The sequence below is a fragment of the Chelonia mydas genome, chromosome 13 (genome assembly GCF_015237465.2).
Source record: "Chelonia mydas isolate rCheMyd1 chromosome 13, rCheMyd1.pri.v2, whole genome shotgun sequence".
In the NCBI taxonomy this organism is placed as follows: Eukaryota; Metazoa; Chordata; order Testudines; family Cheloniidae; genus Chelonia; species Chelonia mydas.
In genome coordinates, this window is record NC_051253.2 from 14,218,717 (window position 1) to 14,235,617 (window position 16,901).

Consider the following 16,901-nt stretch of genomic DNA (forward strand, 5'->3'; position numbering starts at 1 on the left):
TTCACTGAAGCCCTGGAAGTGAAGGAAAAGGTTGCATTTGTTCCTAATGAAGGCTACACTAAAGTCCATTGGAAAAATCCAGCTGCAAATGCTTTTCCTTCCAGCTTCCACTGTGCTTTGCTGTGTCCCTGTGTTATTTTATAGAAGACTATATTTTATCTTGAACGGTCTAATTTCATTGGGCTGGTGTAAATCAGTGTTGCTCCTTAGAACTCAGTGGAGCTGATTTACACCAGCTGAGGACCTGTCCCATTATCTGTAATATATACTATATGAATGTTACACCTGACACCATATAGCAAGTCTGATCAGTTAGTGGGCTGAATATCTTCCCCACCAGTGTGGTATTATATTAACCAAAAGATAAATTGTACAGACATCAATTCATTAAGTATGCAAAAGAGGTTTATGGTATGCAGTGCTCACTGTGGTGATGTGCATTAGCTGGAAACAACATAAGCGTGTTCCCACAAGTTACTACTTATTCCCATTACAAACAGTGGCTTCCAGTTCCCCATGAGCAGGGCATGTCTAATCCCAGACCCTGACCATTCTGCTAAATCCATTCATATTTACGATTGCCCGACTATCCTATATCTCCGTGTCATGCTACACCATGGCTCATCTCAGACTCTGAGGTTAACACCACATAATGAGATGTGAATTACATCACAGAGAGCAATGCTTCATCCACTATGTATGTAAAATGACATAACCACAGGATGTGAAGAATCAAGTTCCATTATTTTTAGGACAGATGCCCATGATCAATCCTTCATCTGCTTGCTAAATATTAGCCATCAGTGTAACAGCCATCAGGATAATTGTGGATAGCAGTTCACCTCAGTGAGATCCCAGATCAAGCCAATCAAGTCTAAGATAAGGAAACCAGAAGTTCAGACTTTCCTGAAGCTTTTACGATCTTCCAGAAAGCAATGATTCAAATAGTCCCCTCAGCCTCTACTGTGGATCCTCCCACCCTTGGCAGCATGGAATGAGGGAAGGAATCTTCTGTAAAATCATTTCCCTGGACCTCACATCATAGCCTGTCCTGAGGTACAGGAGCCTGTGCTGTGGGAAGAGGCAAGACAGAGATATATAGGAACTTTGTATTTTTTTCCCCTCCACCAAATCCATAGGAAACCACCACCTAACTTACCGAGGGAGTCAATAGGCTTATGTTTCTTCCATATCCATTTTATAGACCTACTCTGTCCATGGCCGAGGGATTCCCGGTGGAGAAGTGTGCAGGAAATCTTTGATACCAGTGTGACATGGCATATCAGGTGGTTGCACAGGGTCCTTGATTCCACCACATCCCCTGAGGTCAGCAAGTGGGGGGGGGGTCTAACCACCCTGATTGGTGTGACATGGGGGAAATGGGCAAACCCTGATCCCACAAGAGATTTCATGAGGTTAGTTCTCAGGGAAGTTCCTATAGGCATTGTGCAATGCTGCAACAGCATGCCTCTCAGAATCCCTGCAGTGTAAGCATGGCTTGACTCACAATGTACGGCTGCATCTTCAAGGCACCCCTAGAGCCCTTACTTTGAGAGCGATCAATAAATCAATGCCTATTACAGTATACATACATCACCCCCAAATACCAGTTCCACATATTCCTTCCACACATACAAGTGCCACTGTGGGCAGGCTATTAAACAATTTGCTATCAGATCTGTGGGATTGAGTGGACACAGTTTCCTGAGTACACAGGGAAGGCCCAATCCTATACTCATTACTTATGCAAAAAATTATTTTACAGGTGCAGCTTTTGGATGGCCCTGCTGTTTGGCCATCTCGCCCGTAGAAATGAAATCTATTTAATCCAAATTAGGTTACAACCTCTGTTTTTATTTGTATTGGTGGGAGAGGTCAGGGGGCCTTTTCAAATGATCAACTCGTTGCTCTCAGTAATAGCATTAGGTTGCCACTTGGATCAAGGTTACCACTTGAATCTTTTAAATACAGCACACATGGATCAATTAAAAGATGATTAATCACATCTGTCTACCTATGATTTTAGGTTCAAACTCCAATAAGCCCAATTACAATATTTCATATATAGTAATGGACCCCCTATGAGGGTTCAATCCTGCATAGTGCTGAGTGCTGCCTGCAAGGCATAGTGTCCCCCCATCAAATTAGTGTGACCAGACATCCTGATATCTGGGGCTATGTCATATATGCAACTCTACACCCCTGCCCCAAAACAAAACAACAAAAAATAGTGTCCCAATTTTTCACACTTGCTATCTAGTCACTCTACATCACATCCCAATAAGTTAAAGGCACTCTGCACCTCATAGAATCAGTCTCTTAATGAGTTAATTATGGAGAATTAACAGTTTATACATAAAACAGATGTAGCCAAACAATGAATTTTGCAAGCAACAATATGACCAATCAATAAAAAGCTGTGTCTAGCAGATTAGGCATCAAATAAAACAGGAAGATTAAAACTTAAATACGCACAAAAAAAGCTACAAGAAGTGTCAAATCTTGACAATAGCATGGAATTGACAGGAGTAATTTTCTTCTAGTTATTAAAAGAAATTAGTTTTAAAGAACAACAACTTCATCATGTTTTGTTTGTGATACAAACCAGAACAAAATGGAGCACAGACAACGTCTACATCATTCCCTGAAATATTTATCTTGTTAAATATCAGTTAGAGTTTTAAATCTATATATTATTGAAGATTTTTATAGTGGGTTTTGATTGCATTATGCCTTATTTACACCGAAAACATTTAAGTTGAAAAGGATGGAAAACAATAAATGCTGCAGGAAGCAGATGTAGTAGCAGGGCCCGGCTACGGCTGAAATGTGGTCCTGATTGTTGATATTAACACTAGACAAATACAAGAACTGCAAAAAGAGAAAAAAAGAAAAAAGTTGAGCTAATATTCGCTGACATTTTTGAATGAATTCCCTTTGGTCATTCTGGTGTCCCTTTTCTCAGAATACATGTGACTGGGTTAATGGCACAAATTGTTCGGGAAAGTGAATTCTAAAGTTCCATGAACAAGGATTTCACCCAGTTTTAAACTGGCTCAAAATGTTTTTCTCATAAGTACTTAAGCACTCAAACCCTGATTCAGAAAAGCACATCAGCTGGAATCCTGCCTACATTGAAGTCAATGGGACCTTTCCTATGTACTTCAATAGAGCAGGGATTTCACCCATGGATTTAAATGCTTCTTAAGTGCCTGAAGCCTGACTGAAGTCCCCGTTGAAGTCAACAGAAAGGTTCCCCTTGATTTCAATGGGCTTTGGATCAGGCCCTCAATCAGGAAACAGAAAATGTACTGTGTAACTCATCTCCAGTACTACAAACTCTAAGCATTCAAAAATAATGAGTCAGGCCCCTAACATTCATGGGGGCGCCTTTAAAAATAATGAAATAAAAACAAAATAAAATAAATGTGGGATCTTTTTAATTTACTTTTGATTTTAGGAGCCTTTGTAGTTCACATTTTCTAATCTCTACCCCCACCTCCCCAAGTAGTAGGGCTAGAAACTTACGTTATTTTTTAAAATGAAAACTGAGATTCTCAGGTAGTCACATGACTCCAGGATCTGAGGCTTTAAGAGAAAAACACCAAATATTATGTGACTCTTGATAAAATTGTAAGAGTTGGCAACAATGCAAGGGAGCTAACCTGTCACCACTGAGAGTGGAAATATCAAATAGCTACTGCTGGTATCATTGTTTAGCATAAATTTAAAAAACACATACCAAAAAACCCACCACCCTAGTAAAATACAAATTAACACAAATTCTAGGAAATCATGATCTCCAGATGAATATGCTTCAATGAGACAGAAGTTAAATCAATGCAGGCATTGTTTGTAGTAAACTATTCACTCAGTTCTAAGTACTTTGAGCCAGGTGCTACCAGCCTTACTCACCCAGTCAGTGAAATTCTCTCCTCCTCTGAAGTAAAGTCACACCTCTCCACATTTCAAGTGGCTAAAGAAGGATGCAGCCCAACTCAGGTCTGGCCCATCTACCTTCCATAGATGGGGATGGAGGGGCAGAGGCAGAAGGGCTAATCCTGAGAGGTTCTGTGACCCCATGTGATGGTTTGCATTTCCATTTGAGTTGGGGGGTGCTCTCAAATGGTGGCCCAGCACAAACTGTCCCTCCCACCCAAAGCGGCCTTAAATGTGGGGAATGGGTAAACTTGACTCATGCCAGTAGCCCTATTGTCTTTAACAGAACGCTTTTGGTGAGTAAAGAATGAAGGATCAGGTCCTAAGTTATTTACCTGCAAGTTAAAAAGACTAAAATTGTTTTTAACAGTGGCAAGGAAGTAGAAGTTTCGATGAGTTTCAGGAGCTATCATGGCCTTTGATTTATGAGTTTTAACATGCCCTGGAACAATGTCGGAAGAAACAATCACAGAAGCCTGCAATTATAAACTTGAGAGTACTAAAGCTGTGCCAAAGAGTGAAGGTTTTGTTTTGTTTTTTTTCCAGGGGACTTAGCACAATATTTTTGCCATTTTGTTTCATGTTGTCTTGTAGCACCAAGAGTGTGTGTCATTTGTAATGTTAGCAACTGCAAATCTTTAGAAAGGCGGGGGAGTTTGTTCAAATTTTTTATATAAAAGCCTCTTTCACTCAAAAAATAGGCCCATTTTCTCTTGTAAACTGTCAAACATTGGCCTGTTTTCACTAGAACAGCTTGTACAGAAACTGGGCACATTTTCAAGCACAAAATACTGTGCAAAAATATTGAATGAGAGTTACTTTGCATTTTGCAACCTCGCATCCAGGCAACAACTTGTCAATTCTCTGGTTCAGTGACCAATAAATCTGTTTCAGAGTAGCAGCCGTCTTAGTCTATATCCACAAAAAGAAAAGGAGTACTTGTGGCACCTTAGAGACTTACAAATTTATTTGAGCGTAAGCTTTCATGAGCTATAGTTCTCTTCATGGGATGCATGCCTTATGCTCAAATAAATTTGTTAGTCTCTAAGGTGCCACAAGTACTCCTTTCCTTTTTTCATTAAATCTGTGTAGCTCTTTATTATGAAAGTGACAAAGGAATGCCAAAGTTTCATCTTTTCCCTGCTCCCCCTTATTATTCCATTCTTGCACCATTTTTTTCATCCATCCATGTAGTTGATAAACCATATAGATCCCCCATTGCCCACCCAAAGCCAGTTCACCTCTTTCCCCAGAAAAACCCATGGAAAGGGGCTGTGGATGAGGAAAGCATCATCAGCTCCTTATGAGCTCATCCCAAACAGTCCCATCAGGGGGTGGGGTTTGCTACCAGATGAAACAGGCTGCAAATCCATCCTGCAGATTCTGGGATTTTTGCAGGAGCCAAGGGCAATTACAATCTCTGTGCCTCCTGGGACCCTAACGCTACTCATGCTCTTTGGCAGCACAGTAATCCAATGGATGCTCAAGCCCTATGTTTTTACTCTACCCTTATTCCGAAAAAAGAAACAATACCTAGTTTCCCACACCTTACGGAAATGTAGTAGGTGCCCTCCTGAGCAACCTCCAGGACAATCAGACAGCAAAGAGCTGATTTTTAGAGGTACTGAGCACATGCAGCTCTCATTAAAGTCAACCCCCTCCAGAAATTTTGTGCTCCAGTACTCCCTAGCCCATGCAAAGATGCCTGAGGGACTGGTATTACAAATACTACAGCATCGTAAGGGATCCTATGAGTTACTTGTTACCAGCGGTGAAAGCAAGCCAGTACACCCTGGTACGGCATACCAGTAAGAGACGATGCGCCGTACCGGGACCGGCTTCCCCAGATGGCAATTTAAAGCCCTAGGGTAGCGGTGGCGGGGCTCCAGAGGGGATTTAAAGGGCCGGAGCGGTAGCAGCTGCCGGAGCCCCAAGCCCTTTAAATCTTCACCTGAGCCCTGCTGCTGAAGCCCTGGGGTAGCAGTGGCAGGGCTCTGGTGGGGATTTAAAGGGCCCCGGAGCTCCAGCCACCGCTACCAGCCTGGGCCTTTAAATCCCTGCCGGAGCCCTGCTGCCGAAGCCCTGGGGTAGCAGAGGAAGTCAGGAGCCCCCAGGGCTCCTCAGTGATTTAAAGGGCCTGGGGCTCTGCTGCGGTAGCGGCAGCTGGAGCCCTGGGTCCTTTAAATCGCCCCCGAGCCCCGGGGCTCCCAGCCACCTCTGCAGCTGGTAGTTCGGGGGTGATTTAAAGGGCTCCAGGCTCCCAGCCACCACTACCGCAGCTGGAGCCCCAAGCCCTTGGCCCGGGGATTTAAGGCTCTGCCTCTTCCAGTTAAGGCCACGCCCCCTGCTCAGGACTCCAGCATAGGAGTAAGTCCTCTAACTTACTTTCACCCCTGCTGGTTACTGCAGTCAGCCCCTGACCGGCCCCAGGATCAGGGCAGTGGAAAGGAGACTTAGAGACAACCATTCCCCCTCCTATATATCTGGCCCTATGTACTGAATCCTGAGATCCCTACTGCATTTTTAATAAAAAGTACCCATTGACTTTGATGGAATCAGGCCTGCTCTACACAATATTTGTACCAGTACAGCCCCTAGTACAGATGCACCTATCCTGGTAAAAAACTACTCTTCGATTGAAAGCAATAGCAAATATCCCATTCAGTTAAAGAGGCCACCAGGAACATGCTCCCCTATGGAACTAAAGCACACCCAACCTATCAAAAGGGCAAATGATGGAATACTAAAAAAAAAAAAAAAAAAAAAATTAAGGAAGATTCCAGCCAGCTCCAGCTGTGCCAAAAGAATTATTTAAAAACCACATTCTGCAGAAAAGAACATTGTCTGCTTAAAAATAAAAAGGAATATATGAGCATTCAAGTTAGGCCTGCTAACTAAAGTCTGACTCTATAAAGCACATCTTAGGGGGAAATAATTTAGCTAAAGAAAGAAAAGGAAGAGGGAAGATTCCTGGATTCCTCTGAAATGCAAAGCCAAATACTTATCTCTATTTAACAAGTTCATCTCTTATTCCCAAAGTGCTTTTATTTTTATGCTCCTGGCCAATTGTTTGGAACAAAGAGAGGGCAGCTTCCCCTCCTGTTGTTTTGCAGTCTTTGTAAGCACTTATTTTCATGGAGACAAAGCCCAGCTTCCTCTGTGTTGTTGTTGTGTTGTGTGAAATGTCCCAACATTCCTCCCCTAAAGGCTCCTAAAGACAGACTGTTCTGTTTCAAACTTGTTATGACAAAAATAGCCCCAAAAGCCAGCTCGTCAAATTAGGAATTACATGAGATCAGCAAATTTGGGCAACCACAACTGGGAAAAAAAAAAGACTTAATTATTACTTTTGGGGGCAAGGGAGAGGGGGCGGACCTTTCTGAACTAAATCCAGAGCTTCTTTGATCTTTGAGTGAAGATGAGCACGTGGCATAGTACACGGATTTCAGTGGGAGTAGCACTGGGCTTTAATATGGCAAAATTAGCATCGATGTGGGTCCACATTCTGACCCACATGCTACCCACCATGTGATTACTCCTGCCAGATGCCAAAATTATTTGCATGTGAGGATAGGGATGTCCTACCATCCTAGGCCCTTTCCTATCCCTGTCCATTATAGATTTTTATACAGCACCTATGACTGTGGTTTCGGAGGAATAATCCCCTCAAGGTGCTGGCTGTGAGAAACCCATGGAGAGGGAGCTCAGTAGATTTCAGAGAAGCTCAGCATAGGATAACAATTTCCCTGCTTGGCCCTCTGTCTAGACTTTGGATGCCACAAGACTCAGGGTATTGCTTCAGCTCAGCATAGGAATAAAAACTATCTGCAAAATTCATATCCAGCTCCAGTTTCAGTCTCTATTAGGGGTTTTGGTTTGTGCCACTGTCTAATATTATTTCTATATATAATTATAGAGAGACAGTAACAGACAGTCTAGTGTAGTCTAGGAGACTGAGGATAGGATTGTGAGCCAGAAACTCCTGCATTCCAGTCTTAACTCTGTGACTCAGTTTTCTCATCTTGTAAAGTAAGGAAGATAATAATGCTGATCTACAGTAGCACACAGGTGCAGTCAGGCTTAAGGTCCAACCCTGACAGGTGTCTCTTGCAGGTGAGAATCTTAGCACTTTGCAATCTTGTGAAATTTGGCTGGGTGGGGTGGGGAGGTTGCTGTCCCCTTCCCCAGCTGCAGGAAACCTGCGATTCAGTGAAAATCTCAACTTTCATTGTTTAAAAGATTTGAAGTTTCTTATAGTTACAGAGAAAAGCTTGAAAACATGACCTGAGTGCAGCCTAGAGGCCCAATCATCAAAAGACAAAAAGAACACAAAGTGTATTGGGTTATTTTGTTGGGGCTGGCAATACCAACAGAGTTAGTTAATATTGATAGAACATTTTGAAAACAAATCACTATGGTATGAAGTGCTAAATATTATGATATAGATAAACCAAAAAAACCCTTTCCCCAGCCCACGCCTCCAGAGACACAGTGGCTGCTTACTCCTGACCCCACAGTCTGAATAAGCTACACTGGGGTCTTAGAGTGGTTCTTACTCCCTCTCCAGAATCCTGTGCTCATGCATAGTCCAAATCACAATCTAGACCTGAACCAAGTGTTTCTTCAAACAAGTTTCAGCCTATTGGTTGTTCACCAGCTTTTTGTTTTGACTATTCATTGTGGTATGTGATTTGTCCTCCGTGTCATGTGGCATTGTCTCTGCTCCCTGATTGGATGACTGGAACTTGAAAGTAGAAAATCATGCATAGTACATAATGTATGCAGAATAGGCTTGGCAGCATGCAGGAATAGGTATTAATACAAAAATACCCATCCCCCAAATATCTGTGGGAATAAAAACTCATTCATGTGAAATATTTGCAAATAAATAAAAAGGAGGTACAAACATGGATGTAAAGAATAGTTTTTTGAAATTCAAACAAATATTTGCAAATCCTGTTTTATAGAGTACATTTATCTGCATACAATTTGCCCAGATATTATGATGCTTAATGCTTGTAATAAGCAAATAAAATCAAATAATAATAATAATAGGTAGCATGCTTCAAAGAACATATTTCATATAGACATATTCTAGATCATTAAGACAAGATATTCCAACCTTAAAGCCTATGTAGTGTCTGCCAGTGAGTTAAAAGTCCAGTTCTATCACTTGTTAATTTTTAACCGTGGCATGTGAATAATATGTTCTGATTTTTTAAAATGGAAGTTGTATGAATCAGTCATTTTACTTTCTTCTACATTTGAATGTGAGATGCAATTAAGCATCAGCTGAACAGTACTAAACTAGATAACCTATCAGTGTCTAATCCAGCCTGAACAAAGAAAACAATTCAAGTTGGAACTGAAAGCTGATTTACTGTATGAACTAGTAAGCATTCCATGTAACTTTAACATAATCATGTAAGTTTAACAGTTGTGTGCGTGTGGGGGAGAGAGAGAGAGAGAGAGAGAGAGAAAGATTTGAACAGCTGCACAGCAAGCAGAAAGGAAATATTTTAAAATAGCAGGCGATAAAAATCTGTCATATCTTTTTCTAAATGATATCAGTATGCCTAACCTGGGAAGGAGGAAGTTCTACTTCTGATGCAGTTGGAAATTTTGAGGAAATTGTTTTATGCAACAGAGCTGTTACTTTATTTGAAAACCTTTCAAAATACTTGTCCAAATTTTTTTGTGCAAGGTAAGAATGTGCTTCTGCATCGTCTGAAAAGCAATCTAACTAATAATGTCAGGATTCAGAAGAGAAAGACAACTCAGAATTAAGAAAGTCAGTTGAAACAACTTAACTGCACCCCTGCTTTCAGAAACCTTTGAAGTCAACCAAGAAGAACTAGCTACTCTGTTTAAAGGTCATGTGTATCTCTTGTCTATTTCCTGTTGGTGCAATATGTCTTTGATAATCCCAGGAGTGCACGCTGTTTTTTTAAACATTTCCATTCAAGTTTCATTTTTTTGGAAGACTCAGCAACGTCCAAACTTTACATGCAATGTTTGCTATTTGCTTAATGTTGTTAATTATACTTTTATTCAATCTCTCAAAAGCAAAACCTCTCAGTGGAAGTTCAATGGAGATTTATTTTCCAAACAGAAAGCTTGCTTATTAAGCAATAAGATCAGAAAATCAGAACACATTGGCTATAAACTCTTTTTCCTGCAAATATAAATGAACTGATCTTTTGCTTCATAAAAGACCCATTTCTTTTCTTTTGAATTTCAGAAAGAGGTTTTGCACTTTACCACTTACACTAAAATTAAATGCAGAGCATAAGGCCACCATACAGACCAGAGCAAATAGTAACTATGCATTCTGTATTAATCATAGAAGTAAAACAGATAGATAGTTAAAAATCAGCAGCATTTCAGTATTAGTTACTAATATCCAGCACAGAATAAAATATGAAATAGAAGACATAACTCTTCATACAATAAATACCCCATGTTATAACAAATATAGCCAAATCCTAATCAATTTATTCACCTGATATGAAAATGGGGGGGACGAAGTTCATCTCTCCTCTAATTCCACTACAGTCAATGGAGTTACATCAGGGAATTCACTTAGCCCAATACGTTCCTAACCTTCTGATTTTTGTCCATAGTGGAATTCCTGTACCTAGAAGCTTCATTTTACACTAAAGTGAATAGGTCAAATCTTGGCATCTCTTACGCTTGGTTTCTTCTACCCTGTCAGCATAAAGCAGGAGAAAAGCTGACTTACCTGGCTAGATGTAGAGCGTAGGAGAATCTCCAGAGCTGGTTTTATGCCAATCTCCATCCCAGCCCCATCTGAGGTGTCAGGGGTATATGGCCAAGGAAAGGAGGTGTCGCTAGAGCACTGCTGTATCCAGTGATCCCCACCTGATGGAATAGCCTCTTGGGAGCCATTGCAGTGATACAACACAGAGGAGCACTGAGGTTGCACAAAGCTGTGCCCTATAGCCAAAACAGTGCACAGTGGGCTGAGGATTAGGAAGCTGCAAAAGAGTTTTACTGCCACCTTTGTGGGCCACCGTTTTCCCCTTTTCATCCTCTGAGCTTTGCTAGGTGCAGCAATATAGATCCCCACGACCTGGTTGAATGGGAGTTTTTAAATGAGTAAGAACTAGAAGACCAGGCCCAAGATTACCATCATGAGGCCACATGAGCACACACTTCTAAAAGGGACTCACTGAAGTCAACAGATAGCAGTACTTGAGTGAATCAGTGCTCGCCCCAATGAGTAAGAGATCTACAACTAGGATATTAAGGGTTTAAAGAAAATCCACTCTGGTTTTTTTTTTTTGGGTGGATTTAACACTGGGGAAAGGTATAACAGGGATTGATCTGGAGACTGAAATTAGCTATTTAGTTACAGAACTGGTAGATCTGGAACAGCAACCCAACAAGCTTCCCCTTGCCTGCACTGCTAATGGGTCTGTGATGCTGACTTGAACCAGTGAAAGTGTAGTCAATGGCCCAGCTCCCCAAAAGTATTTAGGTGAAATCAATGGGAATTAGATACCTAAATACCTTTTGAGGATCTGGGCCAATGCCTATTCAGTCCTTAGCCTTGAGTGAGACTTCCTATTAGTGCCAACTGTAGGGTATTTGTTATGTATACACAGGACTGAGAATGACAATTCATTTCACTGAATAAACCTCAGGTGATACCAGTTTGGTCACTACCACATTAATTCACATTTCTGCAGTGCTTCAAAGGTGTACGGTGTCAGGTATTATTGACAATCAAGTTTATGAACAGCAGCAGCAGTCTGTATCAAACCAGCCAACTGAAAGTTCTAAATCTCTAGATCCCGTTTCTCTAATTATAACCCCTTGGTTTTCTAACAGGTTGATATCAATGAGAATTAACCTAAGTAAGGACTAAGTAAATACTGCAGGCTGGAGTTTATCCAAGGCTATTGCTCTACTCCTCCATGCACTGGCCAGTGGAGCTGGCAGTAAGCTGAATCCCCAAAAGGAGTATAGCAGTGGGCATACATCTGGAAACCGGGTGCTCTGGGAGGCCTGCTGCTTGTTTATTACAGTTGTGCCTAGGCATAATCAAGCCATGAGTAAGGATTTCAGGATCTGGCCTATATAAAGTACCTATAATTCTCTCCATGGACCCCAGGAGCCCCTGTGATCTATTGTAATCTAATAGTTGTGCACGTTTAAAGACAACAATTTTTGGTAACACTTTATGCTGAGCACTGTATCTGCTTAACATATGACTGTAAATCTGACTAAATTGCTAAAGACATGAAACTCCAGAAGGCAGGAAGAATGATGCAAACAGAAGGTCCTGTTCTGACTCAGTCACTTACCAACTTGTGTTACTTTTTTTATTGCAGGTCAAAAGTCGACAGAGTGTGCAAATAAAAAATGGTTCTTGTTTTGGAAAAAATACACTGAAGTTTTAGTATTTATAATTACACACTAAGGGGCTTTTATGCTCAGCCTCATTTATCTTACATCTTTGCATAACTTGAACTAAAAGTGGCAATACATGCATGGCTCATTTATTCAAATTATACAGAGCTAGTATTCTACCCTCTTGAACGTGGTGTGCCTTTTGAGAAAGGGGCCAGGTACACGAAGGGAGCAGAAGGAAAGTATAAAAAGGCGAGAGTAGCACATGACCAAAGAGATACTTAGAAAAGAGAATCGTGTTTTCCTGCCTCTCGTGGTAAGTTGGGTGCATAAGTTAGATCTGCTTTCCCTTGTAAGGGAAGTATATTGTATGCAAAACTCAATAAATCTCACTGACATATGCCGTATTACACAAATGTCATTATGCTACACAAATGAATTGTGCTCTCCTGTGTTTTTAATAGAAATAGGCTTTCCTGCAACCTCAGGCATTTGGGTCTTCGCTTTTCACCTGTCATTGTTTAAAATGGCATATGTCAAATTTATTACTTTACAATGTGACCTACCCATATTCTAGATTTTACTTTCAGGATTACATACTGGCATCCTGTTGTAAATAGGTTCTATCATCCATCACAGCTTTAGTAATATGGTGTGTTTACAATGGGGTCATACACCAAATGGAGTGTTTTTAATTCAATTTTGTGCTGTTAGTAATGAACACTTAAAAACAGTACGAAATAAATGTTTACAACTCCTGTTAAACTGAAATCTGGAACCTTAACTATGCTGTAGAATAAAATGTGGTTTTGGTCCTTAAAGTAAGACACTTATACAATAATACTATTCAGTTCTTATATAGCACTTTTCATCTGTAGATCTCCAAGTGCTTTACAAAGGAGGTATGTGTTGTTATACTCATTTTACAGATGGGGAAACTGAGGCACAGGGCAAGACATTATGTGCCCAAGGTCATCCAGCAGGTCTATGGTAGAGCTAGGAATTTAACCCAGGTCTCCTGAGTCCTTAGCCACCAAATTCATCTCTGACACAAATGTGTATAGCTACCTTTGCAACGATGCCCACTCCTTCCTGAGGTGAATTCTGCCCAAGTCACTGTAGGCTAATTTTTAGACTTCTCCCGATAGTGAACTTTGGACAAACATATATGTTGAACAAACTTTCCCACTTGACAAAGCCCTGGCTGGAATGATCTAGTTGGGGATTGGTCCTGCTTTGAGCAGGGGGCTGAACTAGATGACCTCCTGAGGTCCCTTCCAACCCTGATATTCTATGATTGTTTAAATTCCTGTGTGGTTCAGTGATTAGAGATGGAGGAACTGGGAATTGGGTGTTTGAGATCTACTTCAGATGATGCCACTGTCTTGCTGTTTAACTTAACTTGGGCAAGACATTTTCAAAATCTCATAGGTCCTTAATGGCAGTCACATAAAATGTGTGTTCATACCGAGAGTTAGAGCCTGAGCTGGTATAAATCAGCACAGGTCTATTGGGTGCAACATCAGGTTATACCAGCTAAGGGTCTACTTTGACACACAAAAAGTAGATAGTCTATGTAGCACAAATGAAAGAGCACCTGTGCTTGCAAAAACAAACAAAAACACACACCATTTGCCTGCTTAATCACCTAGCTTTGAGGGTGCAAACACAGGTTTTATCAATTCTCATTTTTGTGGGCCTAAGTTTTGAAAATGTGACCCAGCAAACACAAGCTGTAATTACCATTAGAACCTTTCTTTTATGGTACAAAGTATCTACGCAACTTGCTTGCTCATCTCCAGTACAGCAGTGCAAATAGTAGTGTTTGTTTTGCACCATTCCTTTTCACTTCACCAGGTAAAATATGAACTCATGTCTATACTCTCCTCAAATGCTAACACAAAGCTGTGTACTGTGACCGCTCCAAGGCTGACTCATCCTGCAGCATAGCAGATTCACCTGGAGGAAGTAGAAAAGGGGCAGAACAAAATAACCTTTTCAAGAATTGAAAGAACCCTTAAGAAGCAAACAAAGTATTAATGTTCCATTAAAATCATGTTTTTTCTTCCTAAAACACAAACTTCTCAAATAACTCAGGAGTGGTTTAAATAATCTCTACTGATTTTTCACATAAAACCTATGTTCCAAGACCTACATGGCAAAGTCTTTGATCTGTTGTGACAAACAAATCTAGTCAAACATTAAGATCCATAGGGGGAAGGAGCGAGTGCAGCTTCTGAAAGCCACATCAAGTATGTCAGAGACAAAACACTTAATTAAAATGGTAGAAACCAACACAAAACAGCTTCAATTGTAGTAAGCTCAGTTATCTAAGTGGAAACACATGTTTGCCTGACAGTTGTTTTCAAGACAATTAGCAGGAACTGGCAGTCAGCAAACATTCTCCTTCCCGGAGAAGCTTTGGCTCTTACATTAATTCAGAAACACTGTAAGAACAGGTGCCCATTTGGGACAACACAGGTAATGCAAGGTTTCAGAGTAGCAGCCGTGTTAGTCTGTATTCGCAAAAAGAAAAGGAGTACTTGTGGCACCTTAGAGACTAATAAATAAATTGGTTAGTCTCTAAGGTGCCACTAGTACTCCTTTTCTTTTTACAGGTAATGCAAGTGGCTTAGTAACACATTAGCCAGATGAGGCAAAGCATGGCATAAGAGTTAAGAGGGGCAACAGCCAGTGGTCCAAAGAAAGAGATGAGGGAACACAGGCGAAGGCTCTGAACATGTTTTCATCTTCAGATTGTTTTGAGTCTGTTGGTTTTTTACGTGGATTAATTTGATGCTTCCTCCTGATCACTTGGACTTTATGTCAGATTCATATATAGAGACTTTTTGCCCATTTGCAAGAATCCTAGGGCAGCCAGGGGTAAGGAAAAGTTAACTTCCTGCCTCTGGGTGGGTAGCACCAATTTTAGTGTTAGCTCAAAGTAACAGAAAAGGTTAACCTGTCAATGGGGAATGATGAGACCAGAGCTTATTCCTATATTTTATTTCTTTCTGAACCAAGAAAGGAGTAAAATACGTAGGGTGAAATCTTGGATCCATTTAAGGACACAGGAGTTATACCATTGTCTTCAGTGGGCCAGGATTTCAACCACAGTGAAAAAATATAAGAGATTTTGTGATATACCATCAAATACATGTCCAGTGTTCTCAGCTGAATGCAGTGGGATAATGGTAGGGAAGAGTTTAGCCCTTTCTTCTATCAGCCTTTCCATCAGCCCATCTGGGTATGTATCATAGCAAAGAATACCGCTGTGGCAATAATAGATTTTTCATTTCACTGACAATGCTGAAAAATAATTTTAAAAAGATCAAAAAGTTTGAAAAAAAAATTAGTTTAGGGCCAAACAAAAGATTGTCTTTAATTAGGGGTATTAATTTTTAAATAAATAAAATAATGGAAATTTAAAAATGAAAAGCCATTTACAATAGAAAAAAATCAAAACATTTCTCTTCAAAAATGTCAAAACATTTTGTTCTGATTTGTTCAGGTTTTATTTTAGGGAATTTTCAGTTGAAGTAATTGTGCAAAATTGACACACATTTGCAAAATATTTTGGCATCACCAAATCTGTATTTTCTTTGGGAATTTTTTTTTTCTTCAGTTACAAAAATTTGCCCAGCTCGAGTTGGTGAGGCGAGTTAGTGAGAAAATATGGACTGTAGTGTGCTTAGTTAGTATGTAGATTGCATTCAGGATTCTAGTTCCATTTCTCTTGATCATGAAAGACTGAGTAATTTGACTGGGGTCTAGCAGAGATTGGCAAAAGGATGAAAGCTATCTGATTGCATCTCAACACAGATAAGAGTAAGAGGATGCGAATAGAGTTTAAGGCCAGAAGGGACCACTAGTCATCTAGTCTGATCTCCTGAATATCACAGATCACCAACACCACCCAGCACCCACACAGAAAACACAACATCCTAAGCCCCTTATGAATTGGGAGACGGTATCAGAAGAACTGGCAAAGATTTTATTGGCACAGTAAAAGGGATTGTCAAAAGCACCTACATGAATTAGGAGCAGAGATTTCATTTGCTATTAATGCTCCTGACTCTGTTAGGGATTTTTTGAAAATTCCCCTTTCTGTGTGCAAATTGATGACTGTTGTTGTCATTTTGATTATCTTTCTAAAATGGGTTTACCAAGCTTCAGAAATCAGGGCTTCAATAGTCTTAGAATCCTAGCTAACGAGTTAGGAAACCCATAAATCCCACACCCTGAACTGGATTCACTGCCATCATACTGTGGATTTGCATGGGATGTAAGCCCACAGATGTGCCATATTAAAAACCCTCAGTTGTTCCTGCTAGCGTGAAGCACATGTATATTTTGACACTACGGGTGAAATTCACTGTCCTATGTGAAGGATCAACAAAAAGCCTATGAACCGCTGAAGTATTCAAAATATGATTAAGTGGGATTTCATTGGTTCATAGGCCTTGAGCTGGACCTCCACACAGGATAAATTTCACTTAGGGGCATACATTTTCTGAAAACGGCTTGCAAAACCGTATTCAGTTTTCACAACCAATTGCTGTAAACGAGTCCTCATCACTTGGCAT

General features: G+C 40.5%; 1 long non-coding RNA gene across 2 annotated transcripts; it reads right to left on the reverse strand.

The window, feature by feature from the left end:
- Nucleotides 1–727: 727 nt before the first annotated feature.
- On the reverse strand, nucleotides 728–11,558 carry LOC122462765. 2 transcript variants are annotated; one of them, XR_006285513.1, is made up of 3 exons: nucleotides 11,391–11,424; nucleotides 10,682–10,896; nucleotides 728–1,071 (listed from the first exon to the last, which is right to left on the reverse strand). It is a non-coding gene; the product is annotated as an uncharacterized LOC122462765 (long non-coding RNA). The 2 variants fall into 2 exon arrangements; XR_006285512.1 differs by having other exon boundaries at nucleotides 10,682–11,558.
- Nucleotides 11,559–16,901: the final 5,343 nt, after the last annotated feature.